The following is a 24,445-nucleotide window of genomic DNA, read 5'->3' as shown; positions in this document are numbered from 1 at the left end:
ATCAAGGACAAGCCTCTACATCAAAGGACAAGACAATACGGCCAACTACACCAAGGTTGCTTACGATTATACAATCAATGCAATTAGTGAAGGGGATGCAATGGTAGAAACCATCTCCATCAACCCTAGAAATAGATATTGTGCAGTGGTAACCTGCAGATCCAAAGTCACATTGCAAGGAGTACCTCCGCATGCACCTCATCAAACAAGCAACTTTAATGTTGTGAATCAAATAAAGAAGACTCCCACTCAAATCTCACTCTTTGAGTTACTCAGAATTTCACCAACTCATAGAGCAATTCTTGACAAAGAATTGCAAGATTCAATAGTAGCTAGAGACATGGGTGAAAGTGTATTATAAGCAATGGTTGATAATATGAGCGCTTCATCCAGTGTGGCCTTCACAGAGAGAGACATCCCCATAGATAGTATCACGCACAATGATACTTAATATCTAGAAGCCTATATTTATAATAAGAGAATAAGAAGAGTTCTCATAGATGAAGGGGTAGGACTGAATATATGTACCCTTAAGTTGATCGATGAATTGGGTTTCTCCCATTTTCACATAGACCAAACTAAGAAGATCAACATCAAGGCCTATGATGATGAGGAACGTCCTTATGAAGGATTGGTCACATTACCAATACAAATTGAACCAGTTACTACAGATATCAAATTCCAAGTGTTGGACAAAATATTAGGATACAACATGCTATTAGGATGCCCATGGATACATGCCATGCAAGCGGTGCCTTCTACTTTTCATCAATGCATCAAATTCCTAGTCAATGGAGTGGAAATAACTGTACGTGGGGACCCAAACCCCTTTCAACATTGCAATGCCTTAAGAGAAAGCACAAACAATAAAGTTCCAATTAATTAAGCAGAACCACTTACTACACAAATGGACTCATTAACAATAATAGAAGCACATAAACTTACACCTGGGACACCTTTAAAAATTAAAGATGTCGGGTGTGGGGTATTCTATCTCTAGTACATCAAATGGCAAGAAATTATCTCTTTCTCCTAGATCTTTCGAGAAGCCTCAAACTACTTTAAAACAAAATAAAGGAAAGAAGATATTCAGATACTTGGATTCATGCTCATTCATTAGATGGGGAGACTTACAGGAAGAATCCTTAGAGGAAGATGTCAATCACTGGTTATATAAAGAAGAAGATGACATGACAATAGCCAAGTTACCCTTAGATCAGTATGGAAATGGTTTGAAAATGTTACAAAAACATGGGTATGATGGAACCATGGGCTTAGGACTATAGAAACAAGGAAGAATAGAACCTGTTTTACCTCAAGAGAACCTAAAGAATCAAGGTTTAGGGTATAAACATGTCACAAAGATAACAGAGGAAAGACAACGAACACTGGACATAATGAATAAGCTAGAACTAGCATCAAAGTATATACCTTAGAATCAGTCATCAATGTGAGTATTCCCTCCTTCATCTCATAGAAGCGAGAAAGTAGTAACACACCCTAGTATGGAATCAGATGGTGAAGATCTCAGACGTCTTTTACAAGAAACTAATGTGACATCACCTAACAGTATGGTACCTGAAACAATTTCACAAGAAAATGTGGTAACAAAAACTAGATTACCACCTGCAAATGAGCCTAATCCTTGGATTTTATCAATACTTTTACCAAGGGAAACAAACCTAGCTCTACCAAATGAGTTAGATGAAGAAAGAATGGAATGTCTTATACCAGGATTGAGAAGGGTCTCCACCACACAAAGGAGATCTACAAGTCAAGAACAAATTTTATTACAAGAACAAGACGAGATAAGTGACACAACATCAGACAATGGAACATATATAGAAAGTGTGACAGATTCTCATGACTATGAATTTCTATCTATTCAAGATAGTAGCTCACGAACAATAGACACGGCATATGACAACCAACCACTCATTGATGATGACATTGTCTATGAAGATGTTTAGAACAACTAGGTTTGCATGATGTCAGACACTTCTCCAATGGATGAAAGTAAAGATTTATCCCTTATACATTCAAATCTAATTGACTGGGGGCAAGAGGACTCACCAAATCTAGACTCGTTCGAGAATGATGAAGTTGTTGTAAAATTCCTTGGTGTCAGAGAAGGGTTTCCCTATGGTGATAATAAGGTGGGATTTGCAATAGACTTGGATAGAACAACATACTTTGGAATTGCTAGCATCCTCAAATCCAAATGAATCAAAAGAGACAAAAAAAAATGACTAGAGGAAGATTGGATGACCTTCCTATTGATAGAGAACAATCAGCACTCCTTATGGAGGAAATAGAAGAAGTCAACATTGGAGATGCTGAAAATATAAATAAAATTCATCTAGCAAAATCTCTAAATCCTATAGAGAAAGAGATTCATCCAGTTATTTAAGAAAATACCCATCAACTTTGCATGGTCTTATGCAGATATGCCATGATTGAACCTCAAGTTGGTATTACGTCACTTGCCTCTATTGCCAGGAGTAAAGCCATACAATCAGAAGTTAAGGAAAATGCATCCTCATATAGACTCACTAGTCAAGATTGAATTGCAAAAATGATTAGATGTGGGTTTCATTAGACCTATCGATTATGCAAAGTGGATTTCCAATTTAGTCCCAATGACTAAATGTTTTGGGGGCATCCGAAACTGTATAGATTTCAGGGATCTTAACAAGGCTTGTCCCAAAGATGATTTTCCATTCCCGAATATCGACATGATTGTAGATATTACAACAGGGAATAAAATGTTATCACTTATGGACAGTTTTTCTAGTTGCAATCATATTAGAATAGCACCAAAAGACCAAGCTAAGAAAACATTCACCTATCCTTGGGGTACCTACTACTGGAATGTGATGTTGTTTGGTCTAAAAAATGTAGGAGCAACATATCGGAGCTCTATGGCCACATTGTTTCATGACATCATACATGAAATCATGGAAGACTATGTTGATGATATCCTAGCAAAATCTCAAACCAAAGTAAATCATTTAGAGGTCTTGGTAAAAATATTCAACAGATTGGAACAATACAAGGTAAGATTAAATCCAAAGAAGTGTGTGTTTGGTGTAATTGCGGGAAATTTGTTGGGCTTCATAGTATCAAAAAGAGGAATAGAGGTAGATCCTAAAAAGGTAAGATCCATCTTAGAAATGCCAACACCAACAATACTCAAACAACTCAGAAGTCTACAAGGTCAGCTTCAGTCCATCAGGCATTTCATAGCATAGTTGGCAAATAAGTGCCACCCATTTGAACACCTTTTAAAGAAAGTTGTTACATTCAAATGGTCAGAACAATGCCAAGATGCATTTCAAGCTTTGAAAGACTATCTATAGACCACAGTTTTGGTATCACCAGTTCATGGAAGACCCTTACTATTGTATATATCATCAACCAACTCATCTTTGGGTGCCCTTTTAGCACAACACGATGATCAAGGGAAGGAATGATCAGTCTACTATATTAGTAGAACCCTTGTAGGCTATGAATTGAATTACACTACTATTGAGCATGAATTCCTTGTAGTGGACTTTTCTTCCTAAAAGTTAAGACACCACATGATCAGTCACAAGATTCAGCTCATTGCAATTTTTGATCCACTCAAGTACCTTTTAAGCAGATCTACACTAACTGGAAGGTTAGCCAAATGGGCAATGATCCTTAGTGAATTTGACATTGAATATGTTGATAGAAAGGCCATCAAAGGGTAGATTATAGTAGACCAATTGGCAAAAGAACCAATGCTAGACCACCATCTCATGTTGATAGACTTTCAAGATGAGTCTATCTTTACAGTCACAACATCCAATGAGTGGAAATTATTTTTTGATGGATCACATATGGATCATGGAGCAGGAGCGGGAATTCTTTCTATCACACCTCAAGGTGACTCTATTCCCAAGTCATCCAGTCTAAGCTTCTCATGCACAAATAACATAGCCGAGTATGAAGCATTGGTCATAGGAATTCAGACAACGATGCAATGGAAAATAAAGGACCTACAAGTATATCATGAGTATCATCTCATTATAACTTAGGTAAATGATGATTATGAAACCAAAGATGACAAGATGACACCTTATAAATAGTTGGTAGAAGAACTAAAGTCATATTTCACCAACATCACATTCGAGCAAATCCCCATAGTACAAAACTGAGTTGATGATGCAATGGAAACTGTGGGATCTCTCTTTGACATGCCAAACAATGGAATTCAGTTTGAGTTCATAGTGGAACAATTGATGGTACCTTCATATGAAATACCAACTTCAGAATATATTTGTGTAATAGTGGCACCTGAATATACTTGGTATCAAGAGATATATGCATATTTACATGATCAATATATGCCACATAACCTCTCATCCAATCAAAGAAATACTTTCATAAGGAAGGCCTCTAGATACACACTCATTGCAAACACACTATACAGAAGAAGCTTGGATACAAATTTACTTATATGTCTCAATATTGATGAAGCACAGCTAGCTCTACAAGAAGTTCACAATGGAATTTGTGGCGCTCATGTCAGTGGCCTAGCTCTGGCTAAAAAATTGTTGAGAACAGGCTATTACTAGCTGACAATGGAGAAAGATGCATACAAATATGTGCAAAGGTGCAGACAATGTCAAACCCATGGAGACCTCATCCATGCACTAGCACAATATCTTCAACCAATAACATCACCATGGCAATTCTCACAATGAGGACTTGATTTGGTAAGGAAAACCAACCCTACTTCATTTAATGGACACAAGTTCATTCTCATCACCATAGAATATTTCACTAAATGGGTTGAGGTAATCCCTATGACCTATACTACAGGGAAGCAAATAGCTAAGTTTATTCTGAACTACAATATTTGTCGATATGGAATACCAATGAGCATTGTAACTGGTAATGGTAGAACTTTCAAAAACCATGAAGTGATAGAACTTTGCGAGCAGTTCCATATTCAGCAACGCTTTTCAACTCCATAATATCCTCAGAGCAATGATTAGGTAGAGGAAACAAATAAAATAATCCTCAAAAAATTTTAAAAAGTTGTCAATGAAGTAGGCTGAGATTGGCACATACAACTCAATCTCGTTCTATGGGCTTACAAAACAAGTGTACGCAAAACAATAGGTCTCACACCGTACTCTTTGGTATATGGTACAGAAGCCATTTTTCCTATTGAAGTAGAATTACCATCAGTGAGGATCTCTTTAAAGAATATCATATATGATGAAGATCATAGAGTTGCAAGGTTGCAAGAGTTGGAACTCTTGGATGAAAAGAGACAGACTATCCTAGATCACTTACAATTTTATCAGAATAGAATATGGAGAAGCTACAATAAAAGGCTGGGACCATGTCACTTTGAAGTGGTAGACCTTGTCCTAAAAGAAAACCAGAGAAACTTAGCAAAGTGTGAAAAGCCAGAAAAATTTAAACCTAACTGGCAAGGACCTTTCATTATCACAAAAGTAGTTGGAAATGGCGCTTATAATTTAACAACAATGGAAGGAGATCTGCTCCTAGTTCCCATGAATAGCATACATCTAAAAAGATATTACATCTAAGGGCTGGGTTAATTTAGCATTACTTTCCGTATTTGCATATCATTTTTCCTTAATGCATTGCATCTCATATAGTTTCTTTCCTAACTTCATTCCATTTGTAATCTTCATAACATTTAATCTTCACTTACACATTTAGTTGCATTAATAAAACAAGGTGATTGTGTGAGTCATTCACATGTCTTCACTGAAAGAAGCAAAGGTGGTCTCATTTCCTAGATACTAGTACATGAAGTTTTTAGGAAGTCTTTGGTCCTTCATCTTCAACGTCACCTTGTGATTAAGCATTATCCATGGTTGTGTAGAAGTTTCACTATTAAGACTTGTTACCCAACATCTCTCAATTTCTATATCTCACATATTAATCACATGCTCTAAGTCATTATAGATACCTAGTTGGTCATGTGGCTAGTGAAAAATCCAATATTCTACTTCAGTGTTGTTGTAATTGTCATACCCAAGTAGGTTTCATTACTTACAAGTCAAGGCAACAAAATGAAAAAAGAAAGGTGTTATACCAATATCCACTTCAAGGCAAAAAATGAGAAAAGATATGTAATTAAAATATCAAGCTAAAATGTACAGTAAAGCTTGATTAAGGGAACATACGAATAACTCCATCAGGGCTATGGGCGTCTGTTGATAATGGAGCAATGTTCGAGAGATTACAGTGTATAACCTCATCAGAGCCCTAAAATCTTATTGGCCTATCTAGGTTGCTTTTGAAGTTGAATAACTTACGTAGCTAACCACATAGGATTCCAAGGGTCTATAATGGTTATAAGGGTGGGAATAAACTCAGATGCACACACATGGGCAAAACAAGATCAAAGTTTCAAGCATTGATGGAGAATTTTTCTACACCTCCATTCATAAATCTTGGCTACATAATGTGTTAGGTTGGATGGCCTAATGTCTTCTGAGAATGGATTGAACTCCTATCTCTGAAACATTTTGCACCTTTAATCCAATTAGTGCATTTCAAAATGAAAGACACACACAATCATCCTTGTTTGAATAGGGATTGCATCTTCATCGTACATCTTGAATTAGCATAACTCATATGAAAAATTCATTGTCTATGTATACATTGCCTAGATCATCATGTCATAATAGGTCTACACAATGGGGGCATAACTGAAAAAATCAAAAAAACATTGAAAAACATAAAAAATCCTAAACATTCAGATAAAGTCATGAAAAAATCCTAAAAAATCAGAAAATATTCTGAACAAATACCAAAAACAATCAAAAAAAAATCAAAAACTTAAAAATCAAAAAAATTCAAAAATGATCCACAAAACCCTAAACATCAGAAAACTCAAAAACAAACTAAAAATAAAAAACAATCAAAACTTGCAATAAATATCTTGTGAGAAACATATACCCTAGTAGATATCCAATAAACACTTCGCACGAAGTTAAACAAAGGATATAACTATCTTATCAAACATCTGCAACCAAAATTGATCAAGTCTTATCAATCATCAATATCCATATCAACGTGATCATTATCTTGTTTTAAACAGATGAGGATACACTCAAAATCAGACAGATCAGTCTTATATGGGGTCTGAAACTTTTTGAAACCACACATTATCAACCATCACATCAAACAAATCAAAGAAAAGGCATGGTCAGTTTACCTACTAAGTTTTGCCTAATTTGGTTTTTATCTTTTATCAATTGGCGAAGATAATGTTTCTATGCTACCCCAAGATGTCCAAAAATGACTAGAGGAGATATGATGAGCATGATCCTTTTCTTTGTTTTCTATTTGTGGTGTGAACCAATGAAGTTCTAGGGCAATTTCTCTAGTGGGTGTCTATGATAGCATTCAGCCTGTGAATGCTACACATACCTCGACCCCTAGCGTAATTCCTAGAATGGAGGGTTCATTCCTTGTCTACTAGATGTTTGTTTCTTGCAATGAGAATATATATACATCTTGGTTCCTTATACCTCAGTGTACTAAGCTTCATTGTTTCATAATAAGGCTCAATGATGATAATGTATTGCACTATAAGTAAAGACAAAGAAGAGTACTCATCACTATCATTCATATCATATCATATCAATTCTTGACATCAAGTTGATATAGTTGATTCTTCATTTTTAACATATCTCTTCATCATCTTTCCCAAATCTATCTTTCTTACTAACACTTCTTCTAATTCAAGAGGAATAATTCACAATGTATTCTGGCATAACAAAAGCATTCATATAGGTTGCATTTCATTTTAAGTGCATTTGCATTATACTTAGATTCACTTGCATTATCACCTAGCTAAAATTCATCTTCACCTAGATTTAATTGCATTAGATTCATTTAGATTCATATCATATAATGTAAAATGTTCATTTTAGTTTCATTATCACATTAATTTATGTCAAATGCATTAGTAGCACAATCATATCATCACATTACATAAAATAAATGCACATAGAATCATATAATGTATCACACACATAAAACATCATATAGACACGTCATATAGAATCATACATCATAGAAATCAAGGCATGTAAGATGCCTCCAAAATGCATATCATATGTATCTCAAAAAAGTGTCAAAATACATCAAATCAAGTACAACATAGAGTGTCTCAACCGGCACTGCCCATATCTCTAGGTGGATCATGTCTGCTCGATCCTACCCCAGGATGTCCTAACGATGCCCTAGGTGGACCCATGACCCTAGGTGTACTAGTATCACGACTAGTAGACATGCTAGATCTCCTACATGAGATATATCTATAACTTGGAGCTCGTTGTCCCTCTAGCACGACATCATCATACTCATGATGCCAGTACATGTACTCCTGAGCTAGTTGAATTGGTCTATCATCTCTCGACCCTATAGCAGGATCAAGGTACTACTCATGTGCATCCTAGATCAATCTAGATCTGTGCATGGTTGCATCTCTCTCTTGCTAGAGGTGATCCCTCTCCTCCTACACATGATCTCTCTCTCCTACAATTTGATCCCTCTCTTCCTCCAAGGCACCATACACTCTCTGAAAGTGTTCCCTATCATCCATCTGCCACTATCTCAAAGTGGCAACTAGATCCTCCAAGCTACTAATCTAAGCTCTCAAAACCTGTTCATCCTCGCCCTCCTCATCTCCACCTCCCTCTGCGGCTACCACATCTCCAACCTAGGGCATCTCAATGTCATGTCCACCACCATCCCCACCATCACTCCTTCCACTACTAGATGACTCTAATAGAGAATCATTTCTCTCACTATCATCACAGACAGAGCTAATCATAAACTCGGTGTCTCCACTGATGTGTACATCCTCCTCACTATCCTCATGCTATACCTTTGTTACAACTACTACTGCAATCAATCCAATCTAACCTCCATCTCATCCTTTCCCTTTCCCTCTCTATGCCCTCTTGTGTTGGATCTGCTCAAGAGAAATAGGAATCGTAGGATCATTCAATGGCAGTGGCATGTGTTGAACCCACCAAGCATCATACTGAGGAGTTGCACCTGGATCTACCACCCTGGCTGACCAACCCCACTGTAACGTTCGAAGAGAATCAAACTCCTCAATAGCAACATGAGGCTGCACACAAGCCCCCCAATCTCTGATCTCTCGATAGATACAAGCAAAATAAGCGGTAACATCAGGAACCCCCTATACCTCCCAAAACTGAAAGAGTACATGGCTAGGAAGATGAATGTTAATAACTCTATGGGTATCCACATCCCGGCCAATCAAATATCTCTATTGATGATAATATGACAAATGTCGTGCATCATCAGCCCAACCACGACAATCAATATATGGTCTCCATGAAAAATATTGTAATATATCAATCTAATGTCTCTAGTAAAGGGTGTTCCCTGATGCCCTATGTCTAATACCAGTCATGTATCTATATGCATATGTCTTCTCAACACCAAGATCAACATGGACAATCGGCCAAAAGATAGCTATGTGCTCCCAAGCCCATACCTGGAGCAATGTGATCCCACATCCAATGGACTCCTGTCCAAGATAAACAATGCCATGCATCTAATGATATGAAGTGGCCAATAAGCAAGGACCCCAAGCATAAACACATCTATGTATGATCATATCATGGATAAATCTATCCCAAACAACTAGAAATGCATGTGTTCTTCTATCAAGAATTAGAGGACTCGCTAAAATGTTGCATAATACAAGAGTCAGATCATCGTAATCCAAAGCATCCCATGGGATATCATAAACCTCATGTTTCCTCTTCTCAGCCAAATTCAGTTGCACGTGTGGATGTGAATCTTATTGATATTCCTTCTTCAATTGTTTCTAATGTGTATGGATTTGATTTCTCTTAGAAGCTAGCCTTGGAGCAATCTCCTTTTGTTTCCCCCCCTATTGTTAAAACTCCTAAGAAGAGGGGTCAAAAACCAAAATTGGTTAAAATCAAGGAGGAGATTACAGCTGGTATTCAATCCACTATTGTAGAGAAATTTTCTTCCCAAGTCAAAACAAGGAGGGCATGTTTCTCTCCTTGTGATAAATGAGGATTTTATCTTGGAATGTCAGGGGCTTAAATGCTCGTGACAAAAGGGGAAGGATCAAGAAATTTCTTGATTCTTCAAAAGTGGATATCATCTTATTGCAAGAGTCTAAAATTTTTCAGGATTCTTTTGATAACATAATTTCCAAATGGTCCCTTTAGAAAGTTGTTCATGTTCCTTCTTTGGGTGCTTCTGGTGGTCTTATAACTTTACGGAATCCTAAATCAGTCAAAGTTGAGATGTTATCTTTTGCTTCTCATTGGCAGTTGTTAAAGGTTGACTGGTTTGATGTCTCTTTTATTCTGTTTAATATTTATGGTTCGACTTCTCCTTCAGATAAAATTGACTTATGGGATTCCTTATCTGAATTGTTTTTACGATATGATGATTTTTTTATTGTGCTTGGGGGTGATTTTAATGCTCTCCTTTCGTTGAATGAAAAAAGAGGGGGTAATCCTACAGCTCATAAGATTATTGATGACTTTTCTTCCTTTGTACAAAACAGTGTGTTATTCGATATTTTCCCTTCCAATGGTTCTTTCACTTGGACTAATAGGAGATCTAAATGCCAGATTGCCTCTCGCCTTGACAGATTTCTTATTTCCCTAAACCTACGTTTGAGCAACTTTTCCTTTTCTTCTGAGATGCTTACCTCCTCAGATTCTGACCATTTCCTAATTTTGCTCAATTTTGATAAATTGGATCATGTTCCCTTTGTTAGACCTTCTTTTAAGTTTGAGAAAATGTGGTTCACTCATCCTCATTTTCTTTCTTTATTAAAGCAATAGTGGATAAGTGCTCCGTTTTGCAAAGGTACTAAGATGTTTCAATTTTATTCCAAACTGAAATTTGTGAAATCTCAAATTATGGCTTGGATTAAATTAGTCTTTAAGAATATTTTTCATGAAAAAGAGGCAATTGCCAATGATTTGAAGGTTGTTAATGAGGAGATTATTAGACATGGCACTAATTCCTCCACTAATGATGCTCAAAAGAAATTGCAAGCTTACTGGGAGATCCTTTGCTCCCGGGTTGAAATCTATTGGCAGCAAAAGTCTTGTGAGGTTTGGCTTAAAGAAGGTGACAGGAATACTGCCTTCTTTCAAGGTGCAGCCAAGCTTAAAAGAGTTGCTTCTACAATTTTTTGTATTAAGGATTCTAAATTTGGTTATGTCCTTAATTCAAATCAGCAGATTAGAGAGGAGGGGGTGTCTTTTTTGAAGGAATTGTTATCTCCTTTTTCTTCTTCCTCTATGGATCATCATGTGGATTTGATTTTAGATTCTATCCCCTCCCTTGTTTCTCATGAGGATAATGACTTTCTTATGAGGTATTTTTCTTTAGATGAGCTTCATTCTATTGTTTTTTCCATGGCCCCTAACAAAGCTTCGGGTCCTGATGGGTTTACTATCTTGTTCTTTCAGAAATGTTGGGATTTTATTGGTTTTGACTTATTAATGGCTTTGGAAGAGTCTAGGAGGGGTGGGTTTATCCTTATAAAATTTAAGATCACTTATATTGCCCTTATCCCGAAATCTAAGAATCCCCAAACTTTTGCTGAATTTAGACCCATTTCTTTGTGCAACTCTATTTACAAAATCTTCACCAAGGCTATTTATTTAAGACTTAAAATTATCCTTCCTCATATCATCTCTCCTCAAAAAGGAGGTTTTATTTCGGTTTTGGAAACTCATGAGGGAGCAATTGTTGCTCATGAAACTTTACATTCCATAAATTAGTCCAATATCCCAGCTTTTGTGGTCAAACTTGATATGATGAAGGCTTATGATAAAGTTTGTTGGGCTTTTTTGCTCAAAGTTTTGAGAAAATTTGGTTTCTTTGAAAGCTGGTGTAAATGGATCAAGATTTGTATTTCTACTGCTTCATTTGTTGTCATCATTAATGGAACTCCCTCTGGATACTTTTCTTCAACCCAGGGTGTTAGACAAGGAGATCCTTTATCTCCTTTCTTATTTATCATTATGGCAAAAGCTTTTAGTTGATTGGTTATCAAGCAAAGGGATCTGGGCTTTTGGCAAGGGGTATTAATTCCTAACTCTGATATGTCAATCACTCATAACCTTTTTGCTGATGATACACTTTTATTTGGGTCTTCTTCTATTCAAGAGGCTACTCATATTAAATTTATTCTAGATACTTATACTGCTAGATCTGGCCAACATATTCACCCCCATAAATCCAAGATCTTCATTTTTAATACTCCTCAGTTGGTGGTTGATAGACTTTTGAATATCTTAGGTTTCCCAGTAGACTCTTTTCCTTCTACCTATTTGGGGATTCCTTTCTTTATGGGATTTGCTAAGTCTTCTTTTTGGAATTCATTTATTGAGAGACTTAAATCTTGTATTTCTGCTTGGAAGGCTAGGTGGTTCTCTTTCAGGTAGGATACTTCTCATTAAAACGGTCCTATCTGCCATTCCAATTACTATATCTCAATTCTTCAAGCTCCCAGATCAGTCATCTCCCAAATTGAAAAGATTATTCGATCTTTTCTTTGGAAAAATAACATGATAGAAGATAAAAATATTCCACTGATTTCTTTGACCAAGATGTCTCTTTCCAAGCAAGTTGGTGGTGCTGGGATTCAGGACTTATCTAAAAGAAATAGGGCTTTTGGGGGCAAACTAGTTTGGTCTATGTATACTAAGCCCAAATCTTTGTGGTGCCAAATTATGCAAGATAAGTATTTGGATTCCCACAATCCTGCTAGGATCTTCACAATTTCTAATCGTCCACAGGGGTCTTCTATTTGGAACTTTATGATCTCATGTAGGGAAGTGGTCTCTAATTTTGTCTCCTGGCAGGTCCATTCGGGGGAGGATATTCTTTTTTGGAAAGACTCCTAGAATGGCTTTCCCCCTCTTTCACAGCATGATTCTCTTGCTTTTGTTTCACTTGTATATATGTACAGGCAATTTGGATGTACGCCCTATCTTTGGCATTGCTGTCAAAGGGGGAGAGATGGGATGAAAAATGTGCAGTGTACAGACTAATTGTATGTATGGACTGTATAGTCCAGTGTATTGCAGATTCATAGATTATTGATCTAAGGGGGAGCCTTAGAATTATTTTATTCTTTCATCAGGTTGTACAAGTTTCAACACTTAGCCATTTTTCATAGGTGTTGCCATCAATGCCAAAGGGGGAGATTGTTGGCAATTGGCACTCATCTGGTCATTTCAGAAGACTTTTGGTGGTTGATTATTTGTTTAGGGTTTTCATTGATGGCAACTCTTCATGGTTGTTTAATCTAGCAGTCATGATCCAGCTTATCCGGAAGATGGAGGTATTTGGTAGACAGTTAACTAGTGAAACAGGGCAAAATAGGGTATTTGAATAATGCTTTGATCCCGAATGATCTTCACTGATTATGGTGTTTTTGGTGATTTTTTTGTAATCTCAATCATATGAAATACCTTTAGGAAGTGTGTGGTTATAATCTTTTTCACTGGTGCTATGTTTTGTTCGAGATTGAAGCTGACTTAATCTACACATTACACCTATTGAAGCCGACTTGAAGGAGATTGTTTTTATGGTAATATCGGATATATAAGATCCTTTTGGCAATTGATTTTCAGTGTGTTATGTTTTATGGTGATCCATTTTGGTGCGACTAAGCACAGTTTCATGTGTGCATTTTGCTTTCAGACGAACCGGTAGTTGACTGTGATAGAGACAAAGTATTTAGCAGAGCAGAGACAGTCAAAGATTTAGAGCCTAATCAAAAATCATCTTTGCATAGTTAGATGTTGATTAAGAGTTCATTTCATTATATTTACACATTGTAAATAAATTGTAAGTCAGTGATACTTCCTTGAGGGTTGTATCCCTCCGGGCAACTTAATTTGAGCAATGAGCTCTAGGTAGTGAGCCTAAATGCAAGTGCATCCCCATCTATGTAATATTTATGTACTCCTGGTCATAGTATATGAATATTGTGCATTCCAGTCCCACTGTGGTTTTTCCCTTTACGAGTTTCCACGTAAAAATTTTGGTGTTGTGGATTTATGTATTTATTGTTGCATGTTTATGTTCTTATCTGTTATGCATTGTTAACCGATGGATAAAGAATAAGTTTGTGGTTTTAATTTCTAGTAGATCATTGATTCACCCCTCCCCCCCAAGTGATCTCTAATTCTAACACTGACTAATCTATTTGGTCCACTATTCAATCAATCTGAGTTAACAAATTAATCAACTCTGTGAACTGATCAATCTAAATCAGTTCACTCCCAATCAGAACTTGAGTTCAAAATCCCTCCCCATCTCTCATGAAAATCTATATAAACAACATCAAATTCTCAAATCAAGCTAGATCACACTCTTCAAAACAATAGTCATCTTATGCAGGAATTTCAGTGCAATACCTGAGAGCCATACACACAATTTGGAGAAGAACAATGGAAGCAGTAATGTGGAATAGGGAATTTGAATTACTTTGATTCTCCCATTTCTTTCATTTATTCTATTGACTTGTGTTTTAAATTAGCTTGATTAGTTAAGGATCTGTGATCGTCCTTATTTCCTAATTAGATATTAAATTTAATGATTTTAAGCATGAAAAAATGTATTATTTGTGCTTTTGATTTATTTTATTTAATGGCTATTGGTTTATTTTTATTATTTATCCTTTTACTTATTTGTTTTATTATTATTTACCTACTCTCTTTTATTATTGGCTTTAAGAGTTGTAATTTAGAGATTATTTTTATTTTTATAATATTTTATCTTGAATTTTGTGATGGTTGGTAGGTTTAATATTATTTTTTATTATTTTGATTTGGTTGTGATGAGGTGTGATTTTTGAGAATTTCGAGGGGTTCTTTCTAGCTGGAAATTATCACATCTTTGAAGTTTTGGCTTGGAATGAAGTTTCTACGTATGCGTAAATATTGGAGTTTGGATTGAAGTTGTGATTGTGTGGAAGGATTGGTTGTGTTGTTTTTATTCTTCTGCAACTTTTCTTTTCCATTTCTTCATTTCCAATTCGGAGGATCTAAATTCCCTTCTATGCATTCTATTTATGAAAGATTGTCTGTAAAAGATTACTTGATATGTATCTAGAAGGAAAATGGTGATTGTTGTGTGTTAATTAACTGATTTTATGCTTAATGCATTACTATAGTTTTATTTTTGGTAATGGAGTGCTGGTAATGGAGTTTGGGTCCGTATTATTGTGTATCCCCATGAGTTTTGGTCTATTGGATCTATATTTGCTTCATGGAGATTTTGGAATTCAATGTGTTAGAGGACCTATTTGTTTTCCATTTCAGTGGTTGATTTTCTATCTTGTATTTTTGTGAGTTAAGTTTTGTAGTTCATGGAATGCTAGAGGAGTCTGACTCTATGAATGAGATTATGTATGTAGTCGAGAAGCTTGTGCCTTGATCGAGGTTATTGATCTTTCCTTTTTACACTGTATTCTTGATTTGGGCTAAATAGTGCCCTTATGAACTTTATTTAGTGTCATAATTTGGTTTTGTACCATTTTTGCACTTAATTTTTTATTTTGTTTCACGTCTGTCATTTTAGTTCTTTGTTGCAAGAGTGCTATTTTGTTTAGTGCATGCACTAATCTGAGTTCTATATGCAATTTTTTGCCTATTATATGTGTTGTTGTGGGTATCAAAAGTGCTAATGTGTGTAGGAAATTCACGATAGGAAGTTATATATGCGCAAAAAAAAATTATATATGCACGATAGGAAGTTATATATGCGCAAAAAAAATTATATATGCACGACAGGAAGTTATATATGCATGACAGGAAGTTATATATGCATGACTAAAAGTTATATATTCATGATACGAAGTTATATATGTGCAATGGGAAGTTGTATATGCACGATAGGATGTTCTATATACACGACGAGAGGTTATATATATGCTAAATAATCTTGTGAGTGTGCCAGTATAATGTGTATACCCACCAATTGAGTCTATAAAGGCGTTGTTCTAGAGTTTTGTGTTTTACCAGTCATTTTTCAATTTGAGACTTACTTTGCCAGACCAGAGGCTTGTTCAGATGTCTGCGATTTTTTGTGAGCTCAAATAATAGCTCAATTTTGTCTATTTTTCTATACTTTTGCATGTAGTTAGATAAATGTTATTCTGACATGGATTAAATATACATTTGTTTTGTACACACTAATGACATGATACGTGAGTTAATGAAGAACAAGAAATGGTCAAAGATTTACAGCATGGGAGTTCATGTTAGTTGAGCATTGAAGGAGTCAATAGTTGGTTATCTACAACTCAAAGAGTGTAATAATGAAACTTCAGTATTCATGTTTGTAGGAGAATAAATCTAGGAGAGATGGTTATGCTAGATTTTCTCTGAAGTTGAAACAGCTTGACTATTTCCTATTCGGAGTGTAACTCTCTATCCTCTTTCTTATGTTGTAATAAATGGCATCCTCCTAATGTTCTGGGAGTGGACCTACCAATAGTTAGAGTTAGTTAGGAGTTCCTTTGCTATAAATAAGTTCAGATATCCCTTCTCAGGGACAGTGACCATCAGCTATTGTAATTTCCAGTTTTTCAGTTTTTATTGCAGAATAGTTTTTAGCAAATACTATGATGTAATAGATGTTCTCATATCAATAAGATAGTATCTCTATTAGTAGCACGTATTTGAGTTTTGGGAAGAATTTCTAAGGAGGCTCACTTAGTGAGAATTCCATCCTTTGTATTTAGCAGTTATTTTCTTTCAGTATTTAGTTTGTTGTCCTAGCGGTTGACTGTTCCTACAGCCACTAGAAATCATCATGTGACTATTCCTGCAGCCAAGGCAGACAGAGTAGTTTCCTTCCTGCTCACTATGGACTGAGTTGTTGTTTTTCTAAATTCAAGGTAGTTTCTATTAGAGCATTTTAGTTATTCCTTTTCTCATACACTTTTCTTTCAGAAACATTTCCTTCTTAGTAGAATGGCTACAATAAGGACATTAGTGCATATACTTTGCTAAACCATTTCAAGTATATGCCTCGGGTTGAAAGAAAATGAGCTCTTATAATGATCATATAACTACTTAGTATGGATTTCCAATCCCTAAGTCATGGCCCTAGAGTCTAGTTATTGAAACCATTAGGAGAACCAAACAATTTTCCTTTGTTGTTCCTGTATTGGTTTATGTTGCTCTAAGTTGGTTATATGTTGCAAATGGTTACTTTAAGTAACTATTATGTCTCGTAGGGAACTATTGGAGTTCATGTTTGGAATATGAGGGTATTTTCTCTTGGTTGAATATTATTATATTAGATTCTGCATTGTGGCATTATGAATCAGATATGTATATGATTTTGATTGGATATGGAACCTTTGGATGGATATTATGTGACTTCTTTGGAAGAGCCATATTTTCATGAGTATGTTATGTTATACACTAATATTTTGGAGAATTATAGGGAGAGTGGCTTTCAAGTGAGTGTCGGGGTCATAAGAGATAGGTTGTCAAGAGATTCCTTGAGATAGGTGTCAAGGTCTAGACTAGTAGGAGATCTCATTGAAAGTTTTTATGATGTAAGCAAGTGATAACCTTGAATAATTAATTAATCTGGATGGGAAGGGTAGTAGGTTTTCACATTAACAAGATAATGAAATGATTTGTGGTGCCCCACTCATGGCCTAGAGTGCTAGTATAGGCTCCAGATGACATTTGGGAAGGCCTTGGAGAAGCAATCAAACTCACTTGATTCTCTCAAAGGTTGAGATGGTTTTGCATGGGTATCACAGGTGCCAAGGCAAGAGACCCCAAGATAATCCCCTTTTTTGTTGTGATAGCATGCAATAACACTCTTCCCTATATGTGTCCTAGTTCCTTAAGCTTTGTTTTATTGGTAGCTTCTGGCGTCTTGTTGTCTTGTTCTTTATGGTTGAGCCTTGTGGTGTGAATTTGGTTATGTCTTTGGGGCTAGTTTTCAATAGTGTTTATGTCCTTGGTTGTTAGGTGTTAGCCTAGGTTTAGAGTGTGTGTGGGACCTCATGTCATTCTCCGAAGCATGGGGGGTGGACCTTATTGGTTCCACATGATCAGGTGGTTTGATGCCTTATTCCATTGGTATTTTCTTTTTGTTGGATGTTCATGTGTGTGATGAGGATTCCTTCCCTCTTCAACTTGAGTTTGGATTCTTGGAGTGGATTATCATGTATTCTTGTAATTGGAAGACATCATTGTATCATATGTACGTTAAATATTAATATTGTAAACTTGAGACTATGATTCATCATTGTAGTAGATGATGTATATAGAAGGAGATACTCTTGTAAGACATGAAATGAACCTTGGATAATTGTTATTATTGTCATTAGAGATTATGGTTCTTGTTGGAATAATTGATGTTATTTGTGTCCATTGTAATAGGAGTTGTGTAATATGTAAAAAATTTGTGTGGTTGTCTCTATTATAAAATGGTTAATGATAATGTTTAGAATTGTTATGGTTATATATTGGTTGGGATTATTTAGTAGGAACATTTGGATTTACCCATCGTATTGGTAGTATTGATATGTCTTGGATTGTTGATTAAATGGTAATATGGTTAATGGACATTGTTATTTGGCTATAATCCATGTATGTGGTATGTTATAGTTAAATATTCACTTTCTTATGTTCTTATGATGAAATGAATGTTAGGAATAATGAAGGGAAAATTATGCATTAGTATTATTTGATCTGATTCATATATTGTTGTTATGTTAAGTGATGACATTGGAATACCCTAGGGGATGTTAATACATGTGTTGTAATTTAATTTCACCTACGTTATTATATTCATTGGTTCTTAATTAATTGATGTATGCATTTGTTAGAGATTATGATAGTAATATATGTGTGGTAATGGATCTTTTTTTTTTTAATATCTATATTCCTTATTAGTTGGTTAGTTTCTCTGGGGTATTTTGGTGAGCATTACATCTGGTATATGAGCTCATGTTCATACAATGGGTACTTTGGTTTCATTTTGATCTCATTGTACATAGTGGTGTTGTAGCTTGGGTTAACCATGAGGTTATCCTTTCTAGATTATTTTCTTTGTAGTATATGTCCTATGTTTTATCTTATAGTTGCTTTGTGTATTGTTTAGATAAGATGCCTCATATGGGTAGAGGCCATGGTCGACGTGACCCTATGGGTACTCAAAAAAACCCTCATCCAAAGGTTTCTGAAGAGGCTTGTCAGGAGGAGCAGCAGCATGACCATCAAGAAGAGGAAGCCTAGGGTGAGAGCTAGTATGGAACTGACACGGTACCTCAATTGGTTAATGTTCTTCAAGAGCTTCTTGCAAATTTGGGACCAAGTTAGGAGGAGAATCAGTAGGAGTCTCATCATTCTGATCATCAAGATGGTTTTACATATTAGGAGAGAGAGAGTGTGTGTTCGCCTCAAAAGAGAGATGATACAATTCTAGATCAAGATGTGATTTCAGTAGGACATATGAGGGATCTTGGTAGGTCTCGACCTCCTACTTTTTATGGATCTAGCAGTGGGATAGAGGTAGAGACTTGGCTCTTCGATTTGGGTAGGTGTTTTTCTATGCATCTGTATAGTAGTAACACCAAGGCTACGTACACTATTATGCATCTTCATGGGTTTGCTTCTACATGGTGGCATCTTGAGGAGCTAAATATTCATTTGAATATTGCATCAATATAATGGGAGATGTTTCTGGAGTGGTTTCATGCTCATTTTCTATCAAACCTTTAGAGGAAAAGGAAGGCAAATGAGTTCCACGACCTGAGGCGGTTGACCATGACAGTTGAGTAGTATGAGTATAAGTTCTTTGAACTTAAGAAGTATGTAGGGATAATATATGATCAGGCCATGCTTGTCTAGCATTATGTTTGGGGCCTTAGTGTCTATATTAGTGGAGGTTTTCAATTATTTGAACCCAAGACTATGGAGGTAGTCATGGAGAAGGCATGATTGGTTAAGGAGAATTCGGCCTTGCCTTTGGGTGGCCAGACAAGAGTGCAGGTTGGTAGTGCTTCAGCTTCAGGTTCAGATGGCATTCATCATTCGAGGGTGGATGGTTTCAATGGAAGAAGAATTTTCAGAGTCAAAATTTTACTCGGGGTGGTAGATCTTAGGAAAATGGGGAGCACGGTAGGTAGCGTATCAAGCATTTTCATGCTACTCATACAACAAAAAGTTCTCAGCAAAACTCTAATAGAGGCAATTACCAACAATCCAATACACCTTTAGTGAGCAAAGGTTTTAGCAGGGGAGGTTGCTTCATGTGTGGCCAACAAGGTCATATAGTAGTGCATTGTCCTTAGAGATCATCGTAGATGTTCAGTCAAAGGCCAATGACTTTAAAGCCTACTATTAGAGATGTAGGGAGATCTCATTGAGTCTTTCCAGTGGTTGATAAGTGTCAAGCTGAGAATCAGGGTACAATTGTAGAGACCATAGGTGAGATAGGTGGTATTTTTTGCTTAGTGTTGTTTGATTTAGGTGCTTCAGATTCTTTTAATTCTCCATACTTAGAGAAATGGAAAAGAAAGTCAATAAGTGGCAGGTTGAGTTAGCAATGGGTTCCAAGGTTGTAGTGGACTCTCTTATTCATGATTGTATGTTGGATTTAGGAGTTTGTTCCACCATTGTGCACCTTCGTGTTCTTTCTTTGGGGTCCTATGGTGTTGTGTTAGGTATGGATCGGCTTGAGGCACATCAAGCCAAGATTTATTATCATCATAAGAGGGTGCAATGTCTTGGTGATAGTGGTGAGAGAGTGGAGATTGTGGGTGTGCATGAACCTATTTCTCTTCATGTGATTTTTGATATGCAGTTGAAACAATGTGTATGACAAGGATGTCAATTGTTTGCAGCCATGGTGAATGAATTGAAGGAGAGAGTTGGGATGATCTCTTTCATCATCATCCTATTCTTCAGGATTTTTTGAATGTGTTTCCTAGCGAGATTCTGGGTATGCCACTTAAGCATGATATTAATTTTCGGATAGACATAGTTCCCGGAGTAGAGTCGATATCTAAGGCACCTTATCGAATGACTACTCAAGAGTTGAGTGAGTTGTGGTTGTAGTTGGAGGATTTATTAGCTAAGGGATTCATTCATCCTAGTGTTTCTCCTTCGGGAGCACTAGTTCTATTTGTTAAGAAAGATGGATCTCTCCATTTGTGCATAGATTATCGATAGTTGAATAAGGTGATAGTGAAGAATGATTATCATTTGTTGAGGATTGATTATATTTTTATCAGATTAAGGATGCCAAGGTCTTCTCTAAGATAGATCTTAAGTCTGGATAAAAATCAGTTGCAGATTCATGAGGCAAATATTCATTGGCCAGCTTTTTGTACTCATTATGGACACTATGAGTTTACAATGGTTCCTTTTGGACTTACTAATGCGCCCTCATTTTTCATGATTTTGATAAATGGAGTGTTCAAGACTTACGTTGATAGATTTTTCCTTGTGTTCCTTAATGATGTATTGATATATTCAAGGACTATGAAGGAGCATGAGGAGCATATAACACAGGTATTGCAGTGTCTTTGTGAGAATCAATTGTATGCCAATTTGGCTAACTGTGAGTTCTTTCAGACTAACGTGAAGTATCTAGGCCATGTTATTTCAAGAGAGGGTATCATAGTGGATCCCTCTATGATTCAAGTGATTGTGAATTGGTCGACGCCTACTAATATGGGTGAGGTTCATAGTTTTATGGGCATTGTAGGATATTAGCGTCAGTTTGTTCAAGGGTTTTCAAGGATAGCTCATCCTATTACTTCTCTTCAAAGGAAAGGGAAGAAATGTGTTTAGTCAAAGCAGTGTGAGATAATTTTTTAGATTCTTAAGAAGCATCTTACTAGTGCACCTATCTTAGCAGTGCCAGATCTAGCAGGAGATTTTGTTGTGTGTATTGATGCTTCTTTAAAAGGTTTGGGAGAAATTCTTATGTAGGATGGTCATGTGTTTTCCTATGAGTCCCACAAACTCAAGGATCACAAGCTGAATTATCCCTCATCATTTGGAGTTAGCAACAATTGTTCATGCTTTGGTGAGATGAAGGCATTTTCTTCTTGGGCATCAATTTGAGTTGCATAGTGATCATCACAGTTTGCAGTATATCTTTACTCAGGTGAACTTTAATGTCAAACAACGTCAATGGATGGAGTTTCTTTGTGAGTATATTTTAAGGTCAAGTATATCTAGGGAAAGGATAATGTCATGGTAGATGTGTTGAGTCGTAGGAGGCATGAGTTATTAGCAATGACTCTTAGTGTGGATTTGAGGAGTCAACTTCTTAGTGTGCTTCCTTCAGATTCTTGGTATTAGGAGGTTCTAGAGTGGAAGTTGATTCAGCGAGAGACCTAGAGGGGATATTTACAGGCTATTATTTGGAGTCAGATGACCCTCTTCGTCATCTAGGATGTATTTATGTTCCACCTTTAGATGGACTTCGTGTTTTGATTTTGACAAATGCACATCATGCGCCTTACTCAGCATATCTAGGTGTCAATAAGATTCATGCAAACTTTTGACAGTTGTACCACTCGTCTGACATGAGATAAGATATAATGGATTTTGTGTCTCAATGTTTTGAGTGTTAGCGAGTGAAGGCCGAGCATCAACATCTTGTCGGTTTGTTGCAGTCGAACTTGGATCCAAAATGGAAATGGGATATCATTTTGATGGATTTCATTGTTCATTTGTCAATTTTTTCTCGTCATCATGATCCTATCCTGATCATCGTCGATAGGTTGACCAAGGTGGAATACTTCTCTCTTATTCGATCTTCCTACACAGCAGTTATAGTTGCTCAAGTTTTCATGGAGGATATCGTGAGGTTGCATAGAATTCCTCATTGTATCATATCAGATTGAGATCTTGTATTAAATTCAACACTATGGACTTCCCTTCAGCATGATTTAGGAGCTCAGTTAAACTTGAATTCAATGTATCATCCAGAGATAGATGGGAAGACTAAGAGAGTTAATCAAGTTCTTGAGGATATGCTTCCGATGTATGTCATGGATCAACAGTTGCGATGGGAGGACTACCTATATTTGGTGGAGTTTTCTTATAATAATGGTTATCATAGTTTGATTGGTATGTCTCCTTTTTAGGTTTTGTATGGTCAACCTTATCATATGCCTTTGAGTTGGGATAGTTTGGATGATAGAGTTCTCTTGGGGTCAAAGATGCTATAGGATATGGAGCAACAGGTGACTCGTATTCATGAGCATTTAGTGGTAGCACTGGATAGACAAATGAAATATGTAGATTCTCATTGTGTGGATCAATAGTTTTTCGTGGGTGACAAGGTGTTTTCGAGGGTTTGTCCATGAAAGAATCCTATCCATTATGGAAAAGGCTCTAAGTTAGCACCTTGTTTTGTTGGACTATTTGAGGTTTTTGAGAGGATTGGTCTTATAGCTTATCATCTTGCCTTGCCACCTAGCTTGTCATGCATCCATTATGTGTTTCATGTATCAGTTTCGAGGCCATATTTCCTTGATGTGACCCATGTTTTGGATTGGAATGCCTTGCAGGTAGAGGATAGACAACTTTGTTTGGAGCTCGTACGCATTCTGCAATATCAGGGGCTAACCCTCAAGGGTCGCGATATAGAGCAGGTAAGATTCCAATGGGACCCAAATGATGAGTCCTCAGTGACTTGGGAGGATGTAGCATGAATGAGAGAGCTCTTTCCCTATTTGTTCTTAGGCTTCCAGGAGTAAGCCTAGACCAAGGGGGGAGGATGTAGTGCCCCTCCCTAATTCATCCTTTCTTTTGTGCATTGATGGACTTATGGACCTATTTTAGACTCTTTATGATGCTTTTGATGGATGCTTATGGATTTACCTACATTTTGGATGCTTATAGTTGATTCTTGACATTTCATATTGATAGTTGGTACATTATGGTTTATGTGGATGAAATATTCAAATTTATTATGGTGATGGACATATGCTTGGTTATCTATATGCACTCTTTTTATACATGTTGAGGTTTATATATGCTCATGATGTTATGATGTTGTGTTATATGCATTTCATAGTTGCATTGGATATTACGAGGTTATCGATGATGGTATGTTTCCATGATTGTTCTTTTGTTGCAGTCATGAAAGGGACAATATTATACAACGCATTATGAGCTAGGTGTGATGTTGTAATTCTCTTTCACCTGTTTGATTACTCCATATGATATGAAATGTATATTTTGTTGTATAGACATTGGTGTTGTGCAAGAATACAGGTACTAGACATCAAATCCACCTGATTTCACAAGTCTAAGTGTGTCTCTAATCTGAATGACAAGTTGATCAAAGTTGACATGAGGTCTTGTCACAC

Source organism: Cryptomeria japonica, chromosome 4 (genome assembly GCF_030272615.1).
Source record: "Cryptomeria japonica chromosome 4, Sugi_1.0, whole genome shotgun sequence".
Taxonomy (NCBI): Eukaryota; Viridiplantae; Streptophyta; class Pinopsida; order Cupressales; family Cupressaceae; genus Cryptomeria; species Cryptomeria japonica.
The sequence above is the reverse complement of the archived record's forward strand: the minus strand, read 5'-3'. Positions refer to the sequence as shown.